The 22,095-nt window shown below is 44.2% G+C and overlaps 1 protein-coding gene across 1 annotated transcript in view; it reads left to right on the top strand.

Moving 5' to 3' along the window:
* The first annotated feature begins 8,476 nt into the window (after positions 1-8,476).
* Positions 8,477-22,095, top strand: part of LOC136884955 (methyl farnesoate epoxidase) — a 128,593-nt gene continuing 114,974 nt past the window's right edge. Inside the window, exon 1 of the mRNA XM_067157302.2 lies at positions 8,477-8,574. The gene's annotated coding sequence lies outside the window, so the exon portion shown is untranslated. The remainder of the gene's footprint in view (positions 8,575-22,095) is intronic.

Here is a 22,095-nt window from a genome sequence, read left to right as displayed (position 1 = left end):
TAAAATGGGGGGGGTGGGGGAGAGATGTAAAGACAACTAAAAGTACCTGGGTTGTGGTATATATTGATTCAGTACTATAGAATATGGAGGGTTGCCTCAGTTAAGTTTGGATGATTTTGACGTACCTTTTGTCCTAGGCGAGCTCTTTCTTCCAGACCCAGTTGTGCTCGATATGATAGCTGCGGGCATGGATTATTGCTCTACATCTCAATTTCCACTGTAGAAGACTTTGTTGGAGTGCAGGAAGAGGAATATCATCCCATACCTCCTTGCACACTTTCCAAAGTCCCTTAGTAGTGGCAGGTCCTCCAGACGTAAGTCCTCTTTTCAGAAGACCAAAGGTACATAAATCCATTGGCGAGGCATCCAGGAATTTGACAGGGATGTCACTAAATGGTACGACATGGACACCTGTTGTTGCTTCTTTTCTCTAGTAGCAGGTGACTGATGATCTGGCAGTATGACTGGATGCTTTATCCATGTGGATCCAGACATTTTGAGCATCCTCACCATACAGCTGAGGGATATCTTCATCGAAATAGGGGTCCATGACATTCCTCTGGAAATAGGTAGCATTGATCTTCACTTTTTTGGCCCCTTGAGGATTCTGAATTTACCCTGGGCACAATATCCTGCCACTACCATGAAACCCCTAGCAAACTTTACTTTGTATTCCTTCATAGGATATAAACTTCATGGTTTTGATCCAAATTGAATTGTGGTCACAATAATAATTATTAAATTAATGTTGTATGGTCCACCTTTTTCAATACTATATTACCGGTGTGTAATATTATTGAATTACATTACTAAACTAGGGACTAGTTCCAGCCTTGGCTGGCCATCTTCAGCCTTAATGTAATACATCTAATAACTAAACAAATGAAAAAACATACAATTGACATGAAAACTAATGTACAAACAAACAATTAACATTAACATTTAAAAATGTTAATTGTGGATTTTCCTTCAGGACAGCAGCCTTTACCTTCTTAATGATGTCTAAAGTCTTGGAGGGTTGAACTCACTTCCGCTGCAGTTTTTTTTATGAAGTTGTTGTTTCTGGCAGGAAACCATTCTGATGTCATTTTATCACATTGCCTACAGAGGACTTACTAGTGTTGAGACACTTATTTACACTGTTGTATAATCCTCGATAATGAGAAATTAGAGTTGGAAAGACCAACATTGTAACTGTGCCATATATCTGCAATTCGGCAGGCTATGAGGCAACAATGGTATGAAATGACACATACTTAACATTAACATTATAAAATGTTAATTGTGTGTTTGTACATTAGTTTTCATGTCAATTGTGTTTTTACATTTGTTTAGTTATTAGATGTATTAGATGTTGACATTTATAGGAATTCTACATATTTCCACAGCTTCCCGTATAATCCTGGACCTGTTGTGTCTAGTGTGGGTAAGAGCTCGAGCATCTTGGAACATGACATCATGACCCGATGATAGAGCATGCTCAGCTATTGCCGATTTGTCTGACTGGTTGAGACGAATATTACGTTCATGTTCCTTGGTACAGGTATCAATGGACCAGCATGTTTGGCCGATGTATACCATACCACAAGTACAGGGAATTTCATATACCCCAGGATGTAAAAGTGGGAACAATTTGTCTTTGGTTTTACTCAGACTGTGAACAATTTTAGTGGCGGTGCCAAACGTGGTTTTGAACAATTTTAGTGGCGGTGCCAAACGTGATTTTTATATTGTATTTGTGGAGGACCTTGGCAATTCGATCTGTGGTGTTGTGAATGTAAGGCAAGTAGGCAGTTCCCTTCACTTCACTTCTTCCTTCTGTGAGCTTTGCTTGGTCATTTCTCTGGGATGCATGGCTCTATGAATCTGCAAATCGCTGTAACCATTACCCTTGAACGCGACTTTGAGCATGTCCATCTCCACCTGGATATTTGATGGCTCACAAATTCATTCACCTCTTGGCGAGTGTCGTGAGAATGCCTTGTTTTTGTGCTGGATGGTGGTGAGAATCTGCATGAAGACAGTGATTTGTGTGGGTAGGCTTACGATAGATGGTATGTCCTAAAGAGCCGTTCAGTTTCTTTCTCACTAGAACATCCAAGAAAGGAAGGCATCCATCTGACTCCATCTCCATAGTGAATTTAATTGAAGGATGTTGCAGATTTAGGTGGTTTATAAATAGATGAAGTTTCTCAGGACCTTCTGTCCAGACCACAAATGCATCATCAACATACTTCCACCATATCATAGGTTTGATGGGCGCCGAAGTAATAGCCTCTTCCTCAAAATGCTCCATAAAGAAATTAGCCCCTACGGGTGAAAGTGGACTTCCCATAGCCACTCCATCCATCTGTTCATAAAAATTCCTACCCCACAAGAAATAGCTGGAAGTCATGCAGTGGTAAAATAGATTAGTAATGTCCTCAGGGAACAAGTGTTCAATGAGAGACATGACCGAGTCAGTCAGCACTTTAGTGAACAGGACTCCACATCAAAATTCACCAAAAGAACATTAGGTTGAAGGGTTATGGTTGGCATCTTGTTGACGAAATACTGAGAGTCTGTGATGTATAATTCAGTACGTCCTATGTGTGGCTGAAGCAATTTGCTTAGGTATTTAGCCAGAGCATACGTAGGAGAACCTATCACACTAACAATAGGTCAGAGGGGAAAGTCTTTTTTATGGATCTTAGGCAGTCCATATAATCTAGGTGGCACTGCATCCCTGGGGACAGATGTTTAGCCTCCTCTTTTGGAATTGAAGATTGCCTTAAGAGTTTCACGGTGGTGTTGGACACACGAGTGGTAGCGTCATGTGTGCTCAGTCTGTAAACAGGCTCTGACAATATAGCCGAGATCTTATACTTATACTGGTCAGTGTCCATAACCACTGTCACATTACACTTATCAGCAGAGAGAATGGTCAGTTCAGAATCATCTCGAGGTTCCTTCAGAGAGTGTGTGTCAAGCAGGAGGCGGGAGGCGCCTCTTTCATCAAGCAGGAGTACACCGACAAAGTAATGGCCACTTAACATCTTTATTTCTTGCTAGCTCTGCAGTTTAACCTGAGGGAGAGATCCGAAACTTTAACTATGTAACCTACTTTTCTGAAAATGTAACTTCGGCCAGCTTATGTAATAACTTCATGAAATCTAACTGTAAATCGGGGATAGAGAGTGATGTACCCTCTCAAGCTCCCCTTCATATTGGTTTGAGGTGACTACGCCCTGTAACTGGTTTTCTCCCTTTCCGTTATGTCTTCATTTTTTATTCTTATAGTTTGGGAATAGCCCCTGTTTCATCAGCCTAGTGCCCTTTAGGTTTTAAGAATTCATATCTGGGAGTGCAAGTACATGCCTCCATTCAATTTGTGTTTCGGGCCATTTACTTAATCTGTTCTTTTCCGCTAAGGCCCAATAGGTTGGGTACTAGATACCCCTGTTTCCAATTTTGTGCCTTGGTGGCGAGTGATGGTAATTTTCTGATATTGCCTTCAATAGGCTTGGAAAACTGAGAGCACGTGAGCTCTTTTCTAGTGTTGTAAAAGTGCCTCTGGGAGGCTTGATATTGTGAGTTGGGAGCAAGCGCTCCATGTATTGAGGGATTTCTGCCCTTGTGTAAATTTGTGCTTTTGGTAAATTTGAGTTAGGAACTCAAGAATTGTAAAATGAGGAGCTAGAAGCCCAGTTCTTTTAAAACAGTCACTAAATTTTGGATTTCTTGTCTTGTCTAGAATTCGTCAGTGTACCTGACATTTTATTGTTATGAAAATTTTGTTATTTAAGAAAATATACACTGACTAACAGAGCAAATGCAACACCAAGGAGGAGTGGTTCGAAAGGGATGAAAGTTGGGGGAAAAACAGAGACGGCACGGACGAATAATTGATGTTTATTTCAAACCGATATGCAGGTTACACAATGCGCACGGCATCGACTCAGTAGGATGTAGGACCACTACGAGCGGCGATGCACTCAGAAACACGTCGAGGTACAGAGTCAATAAGAGTGCGGATGGTGTCCTGAGGGATGGTTCTTCATTCTCTGTCAACCATTTGCCACAGTTGGTCGTTCGTACGAGGCTGGGGCAGAGTTTGCAAAGGGCGTCCAATGAGATCCCACACGTGTTCGATTGGTGAGAGATCCGGAGAGTACGCTGGCCACGGAAGCATCTGTACACCTCGTAGAGCCTGTTGGGAGATGCGAGCAGTGTGTGGGCGGGCATTATCCTGCTGAAACAGAGCACTGGGCAGCCCCTGAAGGTACGGGAGTGCCACCGGCCGCAGCACATGCTGCACGTAGCGGTGGGCATTTAACGTGCCTTGAATACGCACTAGAGGTGACGTGGAATCATACGCAATAGCGCCCCAAACCATGATGCCGCGTTGTCTAGCGGTAGGGCGCTCCACAGTTACTGCCGGATTTCACCTTTCTCCACGCCGACGCCACACTCGTTTGCGGTGACTATCACTGACAGAACAGAAGCGTGACTCATCGGAGAACACGACGTTCCGCCATTCCCTCATCCAAGTCGCTCTAGCCCGGCACCATGCCAGGCGTGCACGTCTATGCTGTGGAGTCAATGGTAGTCTTCTGAGCGAACGCCGGGAGTGCAGGCCTCCTTCAACCAATCGACGGGAAATTGTTCTGGTCGATATTGGAACAGCCAGGGTGTCTTGCACATGCTGAAGAATGGCGGTTGACGTGGCGTGCGGGGCTGCCACCGCTTGGCGGCGGAGGCGGATGCGCCGATCCTCGCGTGCTGACGTCACTCGGGCTGCGCCTGGACCCCTCGCACGTGCCACATGTCCCTGCGCCAACCATCTTCGCCACAGGCGCTGCACCGTGGACACATCCCTATGGGTATCGGCTGCGATTTGACGAAGCGACCAACCTGCCCTTCTCAGCCCGATCACCATACCCCTCGTAAAGTCGTCTGTCTGCTGGAAATGCCTCCGTTGACGGCGGCCTGGCATTCTTAGCTATACACGTGTCCTGTGGCACACGACAACACGTTCTACAATGACTGTCGGCTGAGAAATCACGGTACGAAGTGGGCCATTCGCCAAAGCCGTGTCCCATTTATCGTTCGCTACGTGCGCAGCACAGCGGCGCATTTCACATCATGAGCATATCTCAGTGACGTCAGTCTACCCTGCAATTGGCATAAAGTTCTGACCACTCCTTCTTGGTGTTGCATTTGCTCTGTCAGTCAGTGTAACCTTCAGTTTGAGTTTTATATTTTTCTTGACATTGTAGTTAGACCCATTCACCCCGGCACCTCCTTTCACCTCTGCGTTCCGCAGGTAACCCCAGAACAATCACGACTGTAACTTCTTCAGTTTTTGAGATATATGTATCCTTGTAAAAGGAATTAATTTCCGTTTTCACCCCCCCTCCCCGCCCCCAGCAAGTTGATCCCCCTGCAAAATGCTTGTTTCTTTATTTTTAAAGGAGATTCCAAATACCAGTTTTCATGTTTGTAACATCTTTAATTTTTTTGGTATATTCTCATACAAACAATTCAGCTAATTTTTCAATTCTTCCAACCCCCCTCCCCCCGTCAATTTTTTTTCCGAAAACCAAAAAATACATATTTCCTTATTTTTAAAGGAGATTACAAATACCAATATTCAGGTCTCCAACATCTTAAATTTTTCAGATGTACTGTAAATACGCTAATTTTAAAAATTCACTCCCTTTTTTCACTTCCTCTTTAGTGGATTTTCCGAAAAAAATATGTTTCTTTACAGGAAATTCCAAATACCAGTTTTCAAATCTGTAATATGTTACGTATCTGAGATAATTTGCAGATACAGTCTTTTTAAAAATTCACCCCGTTTGTCACTCCTGTTCACCCCCTATTCGTCGGATTATCCAAAAACACAAAAATGCGTGCTTCTTTATTTTCAAAAGAGATTCCAAATACCAATTTTCACGTCTGTAACATATTAACCTTTTAAGATATAAGTCTCCGCATAGAAGGTGATCAACCCATCTCTCCCCTTTTTCACCCCCCCCCCCTTAATGGGATTTTCTGAAAACAAAAAATACGTGTTTCTTTATTTTTAAAGGAGATTCCAAATACCAATTTTTACGTCTGTAAACTTTCAAGTTTTTGAGATATAGATATCCTCATTTTAAAAATTCACCCCCTTTTCGCCTCCTCAGCGATGGAATGTCCAAAAATCCTCCCTTAGTGTAGTGAGCACCTACACCGTAATATAAATGTATCCCAAAAATTTCATTTCTTTATGTCCAGAAGTTTTGGTTCGGCGATGATGAGTCAGTCAGTCAGTCAGTCAGCCAGTCAGGACATGTTATTTTATACATATATATAGATTGCAGTTGCTGATCATTTATACAAGTAAAGATATTTATTGGCTTATTATATTTGTTATTTCGACAGAACTTTGATGATGATGATTTCATCAGTACAAACATGAAGTGTATGCGCAGTCGTTTTCAATACGATCTCAGTACGATCCCCGTTGACAAGCCTCTACTATCTGCTCTTGGAATATTACCCGTGTCCTTCTCCCCATAACTTCCTTCCGAACCCTCAACCTGTACTCGCGCACTCTATGTAAACACTCTTGTGCACTTCTCTGTACACCTCTCTCCTTCTCTAGGTATTGCGCGCCCGAGATACAATAAGTCTTCTCTTTCTATGGTGTTCGTTGGGTGCTGCTCGGGCGGGGTGCTTTGGTGGGTCTTCGCCCCCCCCCCTCCCCCCACTTTGTTGCTCCTTTCTTGTATGTACGATACATATACCCACGTAGACTCTTTTCATATACTTTTTTTCCGTTTCAAAGGCTGAAGAGCTCCTTGTTGAGCTGATGGCCCGCCCACCCTAAAGGGGTGGGAATGAAATGACTTTGATGCGATGCGATGTGTGCGTTGACATGGAACTCAATTGGAACCGAGTACGATACGATCCCAGATTTTACCGTATCGACCTTCAGACTCCATCCGAACGAGTTCCACCGAGCTCGATAGCTGCAGTCGCTTAAGTGCGGCCAGTATCCAGTAATCGGGAGATAGTGGGTTCGAACCCCACTGTCGGCAGCCCTGAAAATGGTTTTCCGTGGTTTCCCATTTTCACACCAGGCAAATGCTGGGGCTGTACCTTAATTAAGGCCACGGCCGCTTCCTTCCCATTCCTAGGCCTTTCCCATCCAATCGCCGCCATAAGACCTATCTGTGTCGGTGCGACGTAAAGCAAAAAAAAAAAAAAAAAGTAGCGAACGAGTCCCCGTTTACATGGAGTTTTTAATGCGGAAAGTGTACTCGATCTCATCTCGAAGGTCATCTCAAAACTGAAGCAACAGTCTTGTGTGCTTGATTATGACTGTGTTCATGTATACCGCGGTAAGTATAATAACAGTAGCTAGATTGGGGGGCGACTGTGAAAAAAAAAACTACTACATTTTTATTCCATTTTAGCCGGATGAAACTAGGAATTATAGGAATTATTAAAAAAAAGCAATTTGTACAAGCCTTGTTGTCTTATCAGGTAATTCTTTCGTTTATCTTCTTCAATAATAAACACAATTTTTGCGGAAATACGCACAAAATGTCGTTCGTCCCGGCTAACTGATTTGTATAGCGCCACAGCAAGTAGTGGAGACTGCCTGTGCTGTGAGGAAGGGTAGCAGGTTCTTTTTTTCTAAGGTCATGTACACTGAGGTATGATTCACTCGCTTGCCGCGCGCATTCGTCTGTCTGGGAGTCTCTTTAGCGTCTGTTAGTTTTTTATTGTGTAGTCAAATAAATTATTTTAATTGTATAATCACGCCGCAGATCTTTTTAATTGTAACAAATGTGAAATATTGTTCCTTTCGTGAAAGTTTTATTGTACAGTACAGTACTGAATCAAAATCTCAAAAAACTATTATTACCGCACTTAAGTTGGTAAACTGTCAATCATTACCTCTCTGTCGAAGTTCGCTGAGAGAGCATACATCGAATCTCACTATTGATGCTCCATAATGTAGGCTACTGAATATGCGTTCAATTGTTACAGTGTTACAGTTCTACCCAGCCTCGGCTACGGCTGGGTAGAACTGTAACACTTGACAAATTAAAGCGGTATACTCAAGAGATTAATTTGGGGTTCATTCATATTTCCAGACGTTTTACCATGAGGCAGCCTCGGTCATAAAATTTGGTATCTTCAACCACCGGCATGCTCAGATAAAAATAGTTCCTGTTACTTCATAAAGTATGGTAGTTTTTATGTATATATGCCCCCCTCACCCCCGTCCGCTATAACCCACAAACCCGGATGCTGTTTGTTGTCTGTATATATTTTTGCCCCCGCACTTTTAATTCCCAATCGTCGCTACTGTATAATAATACATCATTGGTTCACTCCAGCTCATAATTCAATGGAGCCGTGACGGTGAAGGTCAGCGGACATCATTTCCGGATTTGCTCGCCAGATGGAGTACAGTCGGCAGTGGATAATTATTATCATCACACATCGAGGCTGTTAATAGAATCTCACGCACGTGCTCTCCGCTGACATTCCAACATTCAAAACACTCTACCCAGCATAGAAGGAGAAAACCCGGTGAGTACTTGATAATGATACTGATCAGTGGCGACGATTGGGAATTAGAAGGGGCCGATCAGTGGCGTATGCTATGATCAAGACGTGGCTACCACTAGACTTAGGTTACCCCTTTTCGATAGCGTCGGTGGATGCAGAGTGGGTTTCGTCCCTTAAGAGGCCATGGCTTGCCCGTGGTCCAACAGCGCTGTGCTCTGACCGGCCGACCAAGCAGAGGAAAGTTGGCCACGGCTCTACCGTGGCTCTACGCCTCTGCATTCGGGAGACGGGCCTGGAGCACAGTGCCGGAGTTCACGCCTGGCCCCACCCGTTGGCTGTCCTGAAAATGGTTTTCCGTGGTTTTCCATTTTCCTGCACTAAGGCGAATGCCGGGACAGTTCGTAGTATAGACAACGGCCGCCCACCCCTTCCCTTCTCAGCACATCTTCACCGTAACAAATCTCACGGCCTGAGAGACGGCGTCACCGTCTAAGAGGCTCGCCTACCCCTTCAGGGGAGGAATGAAAACGTTTAGTAGTAGTAGCAGTGGCGGCTCGTGGCTTAATAATATAGTGAAGTGCTATAACCCGTTCTGTTTCCAGCGAAAGATTTAGGAACTACGTGTTGTTTCTGGTTGTTTTGTAGGCCTACTCGTACCTCGTACCTGTGTCTGGCGAAGGGTCCAGCACGTGAGCAAAAATGTATACAGACCGGAGCGCTGTGTAACGTCATAGCGCGGCAACCATGAGGCTGCCTTTGCTCTACAATAAAAAGTAAACTCGTGTCCTCATCCCGAGGTGGTGCAGCTCTTTTCAGGCACACCCCCATTGGAGGTGAGCTGCATGTGCCATTTCAACCACATACCTGCCCTCCTGCCATTCTTAAATTTCTGGCAGTACCGGGAATCGAACCCGGGCCCCCGAGGACGGCAGCTAACGACACTAACCGTTACTAGCTGCCGTCCTCGGGGGCCCGGGTTCGATGCAAAGTACAGATAAGATCTGACCGGGAGACTAACAATAATTACGGAAACGCGGCACCCTCGGGAAGAGCTGGACATTTTGTCGTGTTTTCATTTAAGACGCACAGCTGTTTACTGACGCTAGAAGCCGAAAAAGTTATATTACCAACTGAAGGAAAAGCCTAATAAACGTACATTTTCATTGAACTGTACAGTCTACCATTTTCCTTCAGGGCATCAGATATCGTATTTAATTTCTTTCCGTCCGACTCGTTGGCTGAATGGTCAGCGTACTGACCTTCGGTTCAGAGGGTCCCGGGTTCGATTCCCGGCCGGGTCGGGGATTTTAACCTTCATTGGTTAATTCCAATGGCTAGGGGGTTGGATGTTTGTACTGTCCCCAACATCCCTGCAACTCACACACCACACATAACACTATCCTCCACCACAATAACACGCAGTTACCTACACATGGCAGATGCCGCCCACCCTCATCGGAGGGTCTGCCTTACAAGGGCTGCACTCGGCTAGAAATAGCCACACGAAATGTTTTTTTTTAGTTTCTTTCCAAAGTCTTAAAATTTATCTGGCATTTTACACTGACTGACAGTGACAATGCAACACCAAGGAGGAGTGGTTCGAAAGGGATGAAAGTTGGGGAAAAAACAGAGACGGCACGGACGAATAATTGATGTTTATTTCAAACCGATATGCAGGTTACACAATGCGCACGGCATCGACTCAGTAGGATGTAGGACCACCGCCAGCGGCGATGCACGCAGAAACACGTCGAGGTACAGAGTCAATAAGAGTGCGGATGGTGTCCTGAGGGATGGTTCTCCATTCTCTGTCAACCATCTGCCACAGTTGGTCGTCCGTACGAGGCTGGGGCAGAGTTTGCAAAGGGCGTCCAATGAGATCCCACACGTGTTCGATTGGTGAGAGATCCGGAGAGTACGCTGGCCACGGAAGCATCTGTACACCTCGTAGAACCTGTTGGGAGATGCGAGCAGTGTGTGGGCGGGCATTATCCTGCTGAAACAGAGCACTGGGCAGCCCCTGAAGGTACGGGAGTGCCACCGGCCGCAGCACATGCTGCACGTAGCGGTGGGCATTTAACGTGCCTTGAATACGCACTAGAGGTGACGTGGAATCATACGCAATAGCGCCCCAAACCATGATGCCACGTTGTCTAGCGGTAGGGCGCTCCACAGTTACTGCCGGATTTGACCTTTCTCCACGCCGACGCCACACTCGTCTGCGGTGACTATCACTGACAGAACAGAAGCGTGACTCATCGGAGAACACGACGTTCCGCCATTCCCTCATCCAAGTCGCTCTAGCCCGGCACCATGCCAGGCGTGCACGTCTATGCTGTGGAGTCAATGGTAGTCTTCTGAGCGAACGCCGGGAGTGCAGGCCTCCTTCAACCAATCGACGGGAAATTGTTCTGGTCGATATTGGAACAGCCAGGGTGTCTTGCACATGCTGAAGAATGGCGGTTGACGTGGCGTGCGGGGCTGCCACCGCTTGGCGGCGGAGGCGGATGCGCCGATCCTCGCGTGCTGACGTCACTCGGGCTGCGCCTGGACCCCTCGCACGTGCCACATGTCCCTGCGCCAACCATCTTCGCCACAGGCGCTGCACCGTGGACACATCCCTATGGGTATCGGCTGCGATTTGACGAAGCGACCAACCTGCCCTTCTCAGCCCGATCACCATACCCCTCGTAAAGTCGTCTGTCTGCTGGAAATGCCTCCGTTGACGGCGGCCTGGCATTCTTAGCTATGCACGTGTCCTGTGGCACACGACAACACGTTCTACAATGACTGTCGGCTGAGAAATCACGGTACGAAGTGGGCCATTCGCCAACGCCGTGTCCCATTTATCGTTCGCTACGTGCGCAGCACAGCGGCGCATTTCACATCATGAGCATATCTCAGTGACGTCAGTCTACCCTGCAACTGGCATAAAGTTCTGACCACTCCTTCTTGGTGTTGCATTTGCTCTGTTAGTCAGTGTATATGTTCCGCAGAGTCTGAGTGCTTATGTAAAGAACGTGTTATGTTAAAAGGGCTGAAAATCCTTGCTTATTCCAAACGTTATTTTTATTGCTAAAAAGCAAGCAGGGCCGTCAAAACAACTTCTGTAGAGCTGGAGAGAAGCATAACCATGGAAATTCCTTCAACCACGATCATTTGAAACTAAGATTGTAAGATTTACCGGAATGATTCACTTCTTTTGTAGCACAAATTTGCAGTGATTCAGTAGGGCGACCAAAACGTAGAACTTCATTCTGATCTTCGTTTCTCCAACGTGTAAATGGTGTTTCTAATAAAATACACACTATGTCATAAATAGGATACATGTTTAAATAAAACAGCACAACACTACGAATGAACCACGATGCGTAAGTACTAGTACTTCACACAGGATGACTCAGGGAAGACGAAACATTCCGATCTTCCCGCAACTTCACTTGCTCATTTCACTGAGTCAAGTATACGCGGGTGACGTCACGGTTGTCATGGCAACCGCCAAGGCCAAGCGGCACTTGGGAGGTAGAGCCAGCTGCTGAATCTCTCGTCTTCACTCTAGTTCACGCGTCGTGTTGTGGGTGGCTGACAGCCGGCACTTTCGTCAATTCCTCTGGTTCTCATCAAGTGATGCGAGTTCTTGGTGCTCCGAACGCCGTACAAAAAACATTTTCTTTCCGCAAACCAACAAATTTCAAAGGAAAATTAAATTTTAAAAAATTCATTCTGATAAAAATAAATGGTGAAGTGGCACTTCACCTACTTCACCTGAAAAGCCGCCACTGAGTAGTAGTAGTAGTAGTGAACGTGAAGCCTTCAGCATTTTGAGCTGCAACCAATAGCCAACGGAGAAGCCTGCTGTGTTGTCAAGGCTATTTCACAAGCTACTGCCCTGGCCTCTGCCTCCGCCGACACTCAGCAGCTGATCAGTGGAGATGGTAGCCTAAAGTTTAGCAAATTAAAGTGGGGATAGTAGCAAATTAAAGTCTGGCTTTGTGGCTAAATGGATAGATGGTCCGATAGCCCCGGTTCCATTTTCAGAGTCAATCCCCTCACATTGTTAATTCCCCTGGCTTGGGGACTGGGTGTTTATGATATCTTCGCCATTCATTTTATCCTCATTAGGTCACCACCAAGCCTATACAGATGCCATGCACCATTATTATTATTATTTTTATTATTATTATTATTATTATTATTATTATAACACGACAAGTTGAAGTAAGACCCTGGAATGTGAGCGATGTAAGCGGCTAAGCGCTGATTTCGTCAGTAGGAGTGGTAGGAGTGACAGAGGGAGGATGGGGGGTATGAGAGAGAAGAGTGTGGACGCGCTGTTGCCGTAACGAAGCACAACAGCCGTAGTCAGCTGTTTAACACGACGACGAGAACAACTTTTAGTACTTGCCATAATTTAACACACGGATATAATAACTTATTCGTACTTCCGATAAGGCAAATATCACATTCCAAGAAAGTCGTCAGGAAAAATCTCTCGCTCAGTACAGTGCAACACTCAGCATACGAAACCCGGCAGCACTGCCTGTTTAGGCCTGGTTCACGCTCGGTGTTGTCAAGCCGTGCGCAGTGATAGACAAAGCACGCAGCTATGCTCCGCACGGCCTTACTTCTAAATTGAAGTTTCGCAAAACAAATGAGCATCGCTTTTCCTGTGTTGCCAGCACGCTACGCCCGCGAGAACAGCTGATGCAATATGACCGCGGTAAACAGCCCTTGTAAAATGTAATACCGTACTCAGAAAAACTAATGAATATGGATTGAAAACAAATTCACAAAAACTACACTTACTAACAACATCTGACACTAATAAGAGAATATATTAATAAGAATAAATGAGAATGAGGAAATAAAACATCACTCACCGCTAATGGCTGGCACAGAAAGGAGGTTATGGCCTACAAAGGGAACACTCCACTGATCTCAGTCACTAGAACCCTCCAACAATATGAAAAACACACTAATTACTGAAGGAAAATGCAAAAGATCGCGAAGCATACCAAATACCATACACGCTGAGCGAGATAGGTTGCCTTGTCTTGATAATTTGATGGGCCTCGCGTGAGATAGGTTAACCACGTGGCGAATGTAAATATTAGAGTTGGCAACTGGGTTTCGAGATCGTGCTCTGCCGATATAAATCGATATGAATGGCAGATTGGGATTGGTTGGATGCGTATGCTTCAGCGCATAATCACCAGACGGAGCCAAAATCTGCCAAAACGTCAATTTAGAAGTAGAGCCGTGCGGAGTATAGAGCACTTCAATGCTAACTTAACGGAAACGTTCTCCTTCAGAGCTACGCGAGCACTGAATTGCAGTCGCTAATCGGCAACATTGGGCGATGTTCACTTCTATTGGTTCGTGAGGAGACCCTTGTACACACTATTGGTCGTGCATGACTAGTGACAGAAGGGTAGGAGGTAGAGATGGGCGAAGTTGTTCTTTTTCCGCAACAGTTTCGGTTGTTCCGGTTCCGAAAAAATACTATTTTCCGAATAACATTTCCAAAATAACAGTAAAAGGTTTAGGCAGTGGGGAATTAGAAAATATTAACGAACCTCATAAATGCTCATTCTAATATTGTTTCCTCACTGTTAGTTTCATGCTTTACTCTTAATGTCTGTAGAGAACGCTGAAATATGGTTTTTAACACAAAAAGTGGGCATTAATGAAACTTGAGAAAGAAACACCTTAATTAAATTGAATTGAATTTTCAGGTGTAATCTGTTGTTAAATGTTTCATTTTTCAGGCATCTTATAGCCTAATAAATACATTAGTTTCGACAGACATAATAACTAAGAAGACAGGTACCAGTAAAATATGAAATATTTAGGCCTTGTTCAATAACATTTGGTATATTGATATCGCCATGTTTTATATGCCGGTATGTATAACGGTCTAAAGGCCCGCTCCCACCTAGTGGAATGGAATCGAACCGAACAGAATTTGTTTTTTAACATGTGTTTAAATGAGAGATAGAGATGGCGATCGCCACCAGTCGAATGGAATCGAACATAACAGAACAGAACAGGATTCTCTGCCAAAAATATTTTTCGACTAGCGGAGCGGAATCGAACAGAATTATCAAGATTCGTGCAACTTCGTAGACGGTCGGGTCGAGATCTGTCGGACGACCATTTTGGCGGCAAATGTGTATGAGCTTCAGCTGGAAAGTCAGCTGTTTGTTGGATGCGGTCGGGAACGTTCTGTTTTTGTGATAGTTTATTTAACTTATTAATACTAGACCAGTGGCGGTGCGTGCTATATGTTCAGTGGTTCAGTGAACCCTCTAGAAATTAATATATAAACTGGTTTATTACAGCCTATTCCTTTAATAAGCTCTGTATATGCACGCGCGTAGCGGTATTTTTGACATCAACACACTGTTGTTCTTCGGAACCTGCAAAGAGGTTCAATTTCAGGACAGCGGTAGCGGGGCAGTGAGACGTAAGGAGGGTGCACAAGGCGAGGGGCTGTGAGGAGCAGGGAAAACATAGCCCAGGAATCGCTGGCAGTAATTAATCTGTGTCACTATCGAGTGGCTGCACACCCAAGTCGAAATCAGAACCGGGGTCAGCACACGAGGTAAACTAATCCCGCCGTCAATACTATTCGCTCGGAAATGCTTATAAACAGACAGAATCATATTTCTCTCGCCAGAAGTAAAAATCTTGCGTTTTATTCTTCAACTGATAACAGTCTGGTGAATTTTTGTTCGGATCCATTGCACAATTATATCCAATAACGAGTAAGAAGAAACCTACAAACGTACAAGAGACTACAAGAATTATGAATTAGCACACAATACGCACATACACTGTTTTTGTAAAAGCGAAGCACATTGATAACATTCTCTCACTGATTTTTTAAACAGACTGTGATTGAAACTGCACTCACGTGTTCAGGACATCCACTGAGTGAGTAAGTATGGCAGCTCCGCATAGACTGCAACATTGCCAAAACTCGCTCTGAGGAGCGCACCCCTCTTGCCCCCTCGCCTATCGTGTGACAACACCGAAGGCGCTGCCCCTGTCGCCCGCGCCATCCCCTGGTCTATACACTCACTTCCGCTTTAGTCTGCTCAAAAGGTGGTCCGGAGTAGGAAGAAAGAGACAGCATGGCGGAGTTAAGGATGCAAGGCATTCAATCTTAAAATTGCATTCGGTGGCAGACGTAGTTCTGAAACCCTCCGAACGATGTCGCTGCAATTGAAACTTGGTCAGAATTTGTCACCCCATACCCGTGCTACCCTCTGCCATCTGTTAGCAACTTGGAGAAAGTCGACATGTTTACAGCGAACGGGACCCACAGATTATCCCCCAGCGAGAACCCAACGTGACGAAACTGACCAATGCCACTGAGGTGACTTTCCTTCAGTGCTTCAGTTGTGGCTAACTAGTGAGTTAATTCATTGTGTGTTTTGCTGATTAGTGAGTTCATTCTGTGTGTGCTGTTCCTGTGCTATTCGTCGTTTTCGGTCTTTTATTATATTTTGCGCTTATTGTGGTATTAACGATGGATGAGTCTAAAACGGATATAATTGTAAATCAGTTTACTGGCCGTTCGTTTGATGAAAAGATTCAAATAGTTCAAGTCGGGAGACCTCTACCTTCCCTCGTATATTTCTTCTTTACCGGGCGAGTTGGCCGTGCATGTAGAGGCGCGCGGCTGTGAGCTTGCATCCGGGAGATAGTAGGTTCGAATCCTTGATCCCACTATCGGCAGCCCTGAAGATGGTTTTCCGTGGTTTCCCATTTTCACACCAGGCAAATGCTGGGGCTGTACCTTAAGTAAGGCCACGGCCGCTTCCTTCCAACTCCTAGGCCTTCCCTATCCCATCGTCGCCATAAGACCTATCTGTGTCGGTGCGACGTAAAGCCCATAGCAAAAAAAAATTCTTCTTAATCTGCTTACCCTCCAGGGTTGGCCCCTGTTCAGCATAGCAGGTGTGGCCGCCTGGGCGAGGTACTGGTCATCCTTCCCAGTTGTATCCCAGACCCAGAGTCTGAAGCTCCAGGACACTGCCCTTGAGGCGGTAGACGTGGGATCCCTCGCTGAGTCCGAGGGAAAACAAATTACCAACGAACGAAATATGAACGTTTCTGTTAAATTCTACTATCTGAAATAGTTCTTGAAATTGCAGTACAGGTACTCTGAAGTAGGCCTACCGTCGAGACTTAGCTTCATCGCACAATAAACATTCAAATAAGTTTGAATACCGGTACTCTCCGTTTGGCTCTCTTGTTAATTTCATGCACCCAGAAACTTCTCCGATCTCTCGTAATTTTCTGCCTCCTCACACCTTCTATTAGACCGTCCATTGCAAGCCTGAAGTTTCCTTTGGAATCCTGTTCGATTCTGTTCCACTAGATGTGAGCGGTCGAGTGGAAATTTCGGCTGTTCGGTTTGATTCGATTCCACTAGGTGGGAGCGAGCCTTATCACTTCTTATGAACAAATTGCAGTGGATAGCTCAACACAAACAGCCGTACATCGCGCTAAAAGAATACCTTGTCGATGCACGTGGTTTCACGCAGCAAGAATTCATACGAATAAAGATTAAAAATCAGTGCCAAGCACACTTTCGCTGTCTGTCAAAATGCTGACTAAGATGCGCGCCTCTACGTCTTACAGTTTCATATTTTGTGGGTTCCTTGCCCTTCCATTGATGCTCCAGTGCAGTGAAGTTTCAAAGAACTTCGAAGCCAGTACAGAGAAATAGCACTCACGTTCGCCCAGAGTCGGAACAATCAGCCAACCAGGGGAGCGGAACATGCGCGGTTCTCAAACACCTGGACCAATTAGGACCGTTGGATTCGTTCTTGGACCAATCCCGCCGAGTGCAGGCGATACGGAACACTGTTCTTTCAGAACACGGTGTTGCTAGACCAATCCCGCCGAGTGCAGGCGATACGGAACACTGTTCTTTCGGAACAGGGTGTTGCTAGACCAGTCCCTCCGAGTGCAGGCGATACGGGACACTGTTCTTTTAGAACACGGTGTTGCTAGACCAGTCCCGCCGAGTGCAGGCGATACGGAACACTGTTCTTTCGGAACAGGGTGTTGCTAGACCAATCCAGCTGAGTGCTGGCGATACGGAACACTGTTCCTTCGGAACAGGGTGTTGCTAGACCAAACCCGCCGAGTGTACAGTAGAGCCTCCTTTCATAAAATATTTTTCACTAATATTATTAGTAAGAAACCAATAATATTAACTAATATTATGAGTATTACGTTTCATAGAGTTATTAGGTAATAACATTATTTAGGCCTATTAGTTTATGAGTAAAAAGTATTAGTAGATATTCCTAATAATATTTGTAAACAATTTCAAGGACAATATGACTAATAAAAGTTACTAATATTATTGGGATTATTTCCATGAGTGTATTTCGACTCATAATCTATATTATTAGTGAAACCAAAGTGAGTGGACCGAACTCGATAGCTGCAGTCACTTAAGTGCGTCCAGTATTCGGGAGATAGTGAGTTCGAACCCCACTGTCGGCAACCCTGAAGATGGTTTTCCGTGGTTTCCCATTTTCACACCAGGCAAATGTTGGGGCTGTACCTTAATTAAGGCCACGGCCGTTTCCTTCCCACTCCTAGCCCTTTCCTGTCCCATCGTCGCCATAAGACCTATCTGCGTCAGTGCGACGTAAAGCCTATAGCAAAGAAAAAAAAGAAAAAGAGCAAAGTGAGTGGTATTTTAATAGTTTGGCATAAAATTGTGAAGGTCAGTGAACTGATTGACTCTAATTCAAATAGTGACGAAGAGCGAATGTACTGGTGGGGAACAAACATATGAATACAATGAGAGATTTACATTGGATTACAGGACATGTGAATATGTGCTTGATAGGAGAATGCAAGGAATGAAGCACTAACCTCAAAACAGCAGCTTCAGATTGCACTCAATTGGTTAGGTAGTGGTACACAGTAGCATTCTGTTTCTGATATACATGGTATTTCAAAAACGACAGTCTGCAGAGTTATGTCAGCGCCAGATGACACTCTTCCTCATGATGTCGCATGTTGGTTGGCTGACTATGACGAAGTGCTGCATTTGTCATATTCACTGAACTTGGCGGTATTCCTTTAGTTTGTGAAGTACTTGGTGGAATACCAAAAATGAATGCACCAAGTGCGTATGAACCAGCATTTGCTGATCGGTATGGGAAACATTCCTTGAATGTAATGCTCATATGTGGGCCAAATTTAGAAATATACAGTTGATAGCGTGGTTTGGCGACCACGGGGCTCATAGCTGAGTCTTGGCATTGCTCCCACTTACTTGTGCCACTTCCATCTATCCTATCCGACATCCCTTGGTCAACTCGTGTTATTTTATGAGCCCGATGGTATTAGGTTGCGAGGCCCAGGGAGCCTTTCATTTTCACGCCCTTTGTGGCCCTTGTCTTCCGTTGGACGATACCGGTACCTTCATTTTTCGATGTACCGGTATCGGATCCCTTCCATTTTTTATCTCTGATTAGTATCGTACAGAGGATGGTTGCCTAGTTGTACTTCCTCTTAAAACAATAATCATCACCACCACCACCACCACCACCACTTAGAATTCTATTCTGTTGTGAGAATTGGCCTGGTAGTGTCAACGATGCTAGGGCTCTAAGGCTAAGTGACTTGAACAATAAGATGGTTGGAGACCTTTTTCTGGTGCAGTTCTGCTCGGAGACTCAGTCTATCCTTTTATGCTCCGCTCATACCACCGGTAAACCAAGATGTTGCTAGTCCATCTCAACAGAGATTTTTAAGAGCACATAAAAAAAAAAAAAAAGAAAGGAGGGTTATAGAGTGGGCAATAGGCTGCTACCCAAAAACTTTCCTCAAAGAACATTTCTTCTCTCACATTACTTTAAATCTTTTTACCGGCACACATTCTCCTATGTACCGAAAGTCAGAACAACAGTTTCTGAATTTTAACTTTGAAAACCCTTTGACCTAGTACACTCATTCTTTCCATGTTGTCATGAAGACACTAAAAATAACATTGATTATATTTTCTTTTCAGTTTTAAGTATCTTTTCTAAATATTCACTTAACACATCACTGTCACTTTCACATTTCTGTTTCTTTTATTTTTAACTGCTGGCAAAGCTGTTTGTAGAAGCAGAAGCCACTGGACTGGAAGTTGAAGTCCCTTCAGTAATTTCTGAACTGTAGGAGTTAAACCCCTCCAACACAAATTATTTCTGCTTCCTCCTCCTATATTTCAGCTTGGTGAAAAGGCTCTCATACACCAGGTGCCACTTCCATAGATGTGTTTGTTATAGAACTGAAAAAAATGAACAACATGTTAATGCAATTCTTCTAAATTGGAGCTACATTTTACTCTGGACACAAGCCTTCTGTTTAAGAAATTGTTACTTTCAATAATTATTTTAGTAAGATGATTGTTAGGTTAGATTATATTATATTTCAGTTATATCTGATAAATTAATGAACAGATGGGTGGAACTTATGGCCTACAGACTGAATCTTCCCCTCACTCTTTTACAACTAGAACACTGGTCTGTAATGTAGGCCTACTTTTAAAAATAAATATTACAGAATTGTACCTTCTTCCAGCAATGAAGAGTTCCAGAAAGTTGAGGGCATTGAAGTAGACCCATTGTATGTTTTCTGTACAGCAGAACCTGGGAGGAGAGGGAGGATGTTATCTCTCCAAGTTCGATATCCAGCCCTCAGAATTTGCCATGTTTTGGCAGAACTTTTTCCTGAAACAATGAATCAGAATATTGTGACAAAGAAAATATACATGTAGTAGGCCTACTTATGGCATAGGCCTACACTTATTTGTCATTAAAGCAAACAATGGTATTCATTTCATTAGGTACGAGATGGAGGTTAGGAAAGCACTGCTTATGTTTTCCAAACATTTCTTCAATTAAGTTACAAGAATGATAATTACTACTTCTCCTAGTGTAACTCTTTTTACCAATCTATTCCGTATAATATATTTTATCAATAAATAATCTAAGATAACACTATTCATAAGATAATCGTAATAAATCTAATAATTACTTACCAGTTTTTGTCCCAATTCTCCACACTATAGGATGCCATACAAAATTCACGGTCTCCCTATTACTATACCCAGGGAGTCTAGGATTATACACCACTTTGTTTTCATACACTAAGCAAATTAATGTTTCGATTTCATCAACAGATGACTATGTTGCGTCCGCCATTATCGAACGACTGCGACTGAAAAACGGACACGTCTGTTTTTACAAACCAGTCGATCTTCATCGCTCGTAGTTGATCGCTGACGATCGATGCTGTGTGACTGGTGCCACTGCCCTCTGTAGGTTTGTTTTCTTAGTCGGTCGATCGCAGTCGTTCGATCGAGCCTGTGTGACAGCCCCCTAAATTGTCGCCATAAGACCTATCTGTGTCGGTGCGACGTTAAACAAATTGTGACTCCAGCACCTATCGGACACAGGCCTACGTCAGTAAGCTGCATTAAGCGAGTCGAGGGGAAAGGGACGAGAGCGTGGGCTGCGATATCAGTCTCCGATGACTTGCTCTCAGAAATACGTGCGACGTTTTTTCTCACTGCTTTCAAATTTTGTAAATGGAACAATGTGTCAGATGCTTACATTATAATGTGCTTTAGACTTCCAGCGTTCTTAACTGAGGTTTGGGCTTCACCGATAGCCTTGGTAGCCCTCAGTATACGCCACTGAAGCCGATGACCTTAGATGTTAGACCCCTTTAAAACAACAAGCAAGCAGGGAATTAGAAGTGTGTGGGGAAGACACAACAATGTATAGTGACAATACACAGTACCCGGGGTGGGACAGATATCAAAGTTGAAAAGATTAGCTACAAATGGTAAATTTTCGATGCTCTCTGAGCGAACTTCGACAGAGAAAAGGTGGACACTCTACAAACTTAAGGTCGGTAGACGGTAATAATAGATTGTTTGAGATGTTGACTGAATACTATTCAATAAAACTTTCACCAAAATAACATGTACTACAATTAAATAGATGTACAGCATGATTATACAATTAGCCGGGCTAAGTGGCTCAGGCGGTAGAACGCTGACCTTCTGAGTCCAACTTGGCAGGTTCAATCCTGGCTCACACCGGTGATATTTGAAGGTGGTCAAATACGCCAACCTCGTGTCGGTAAATTTACTCAGGGGCGTAGCCAAGGGGGGAGGGGGGTATAACCCCCAGTAACACCCCACCCTATGGAAATTTTACACAGAAAAAGAGAAACTGACAATAAACATTCAGAAACATAATAATAGAATTAGCAGATCTGTTGAATCTATTTTCTAAGAACTTTCGAAAGTTGTAATTTAAATTGTAAACTGAAAATACCATTCGTTGTAAAACTATTGACCTTGATCGTATTGTTCTTGTTCCGCATTTTAATGTAAGATTTTGTCCTGTCCTGCAACCTGAATATCAATGTAATTCACTTGTATCAGTGTCCTTATAATAATGACAAGGCTTACATGTGCGCACCACACACGCACAAGCACCTTCA

The sequence above is a fragment of the Anabrus simplex genome, chromosome 1 (assembly GCF_040414725.1).
Source record: "Anabrus simplex isolate iqAnaSimp1 chromosome 1, ASM4041472v1, whole genome shotgun sequence".
In the NCBI taxonomy this organism is placed as follows: Eukaryota; Metazoa; Arthropoda; class Insecta; order Orthoptera; family Tettigoniidae; genus Anabrus; species Anabrus simplex.
This window is presented reverse-complemented; position numbering and strand designations above follow the sequence as displayed.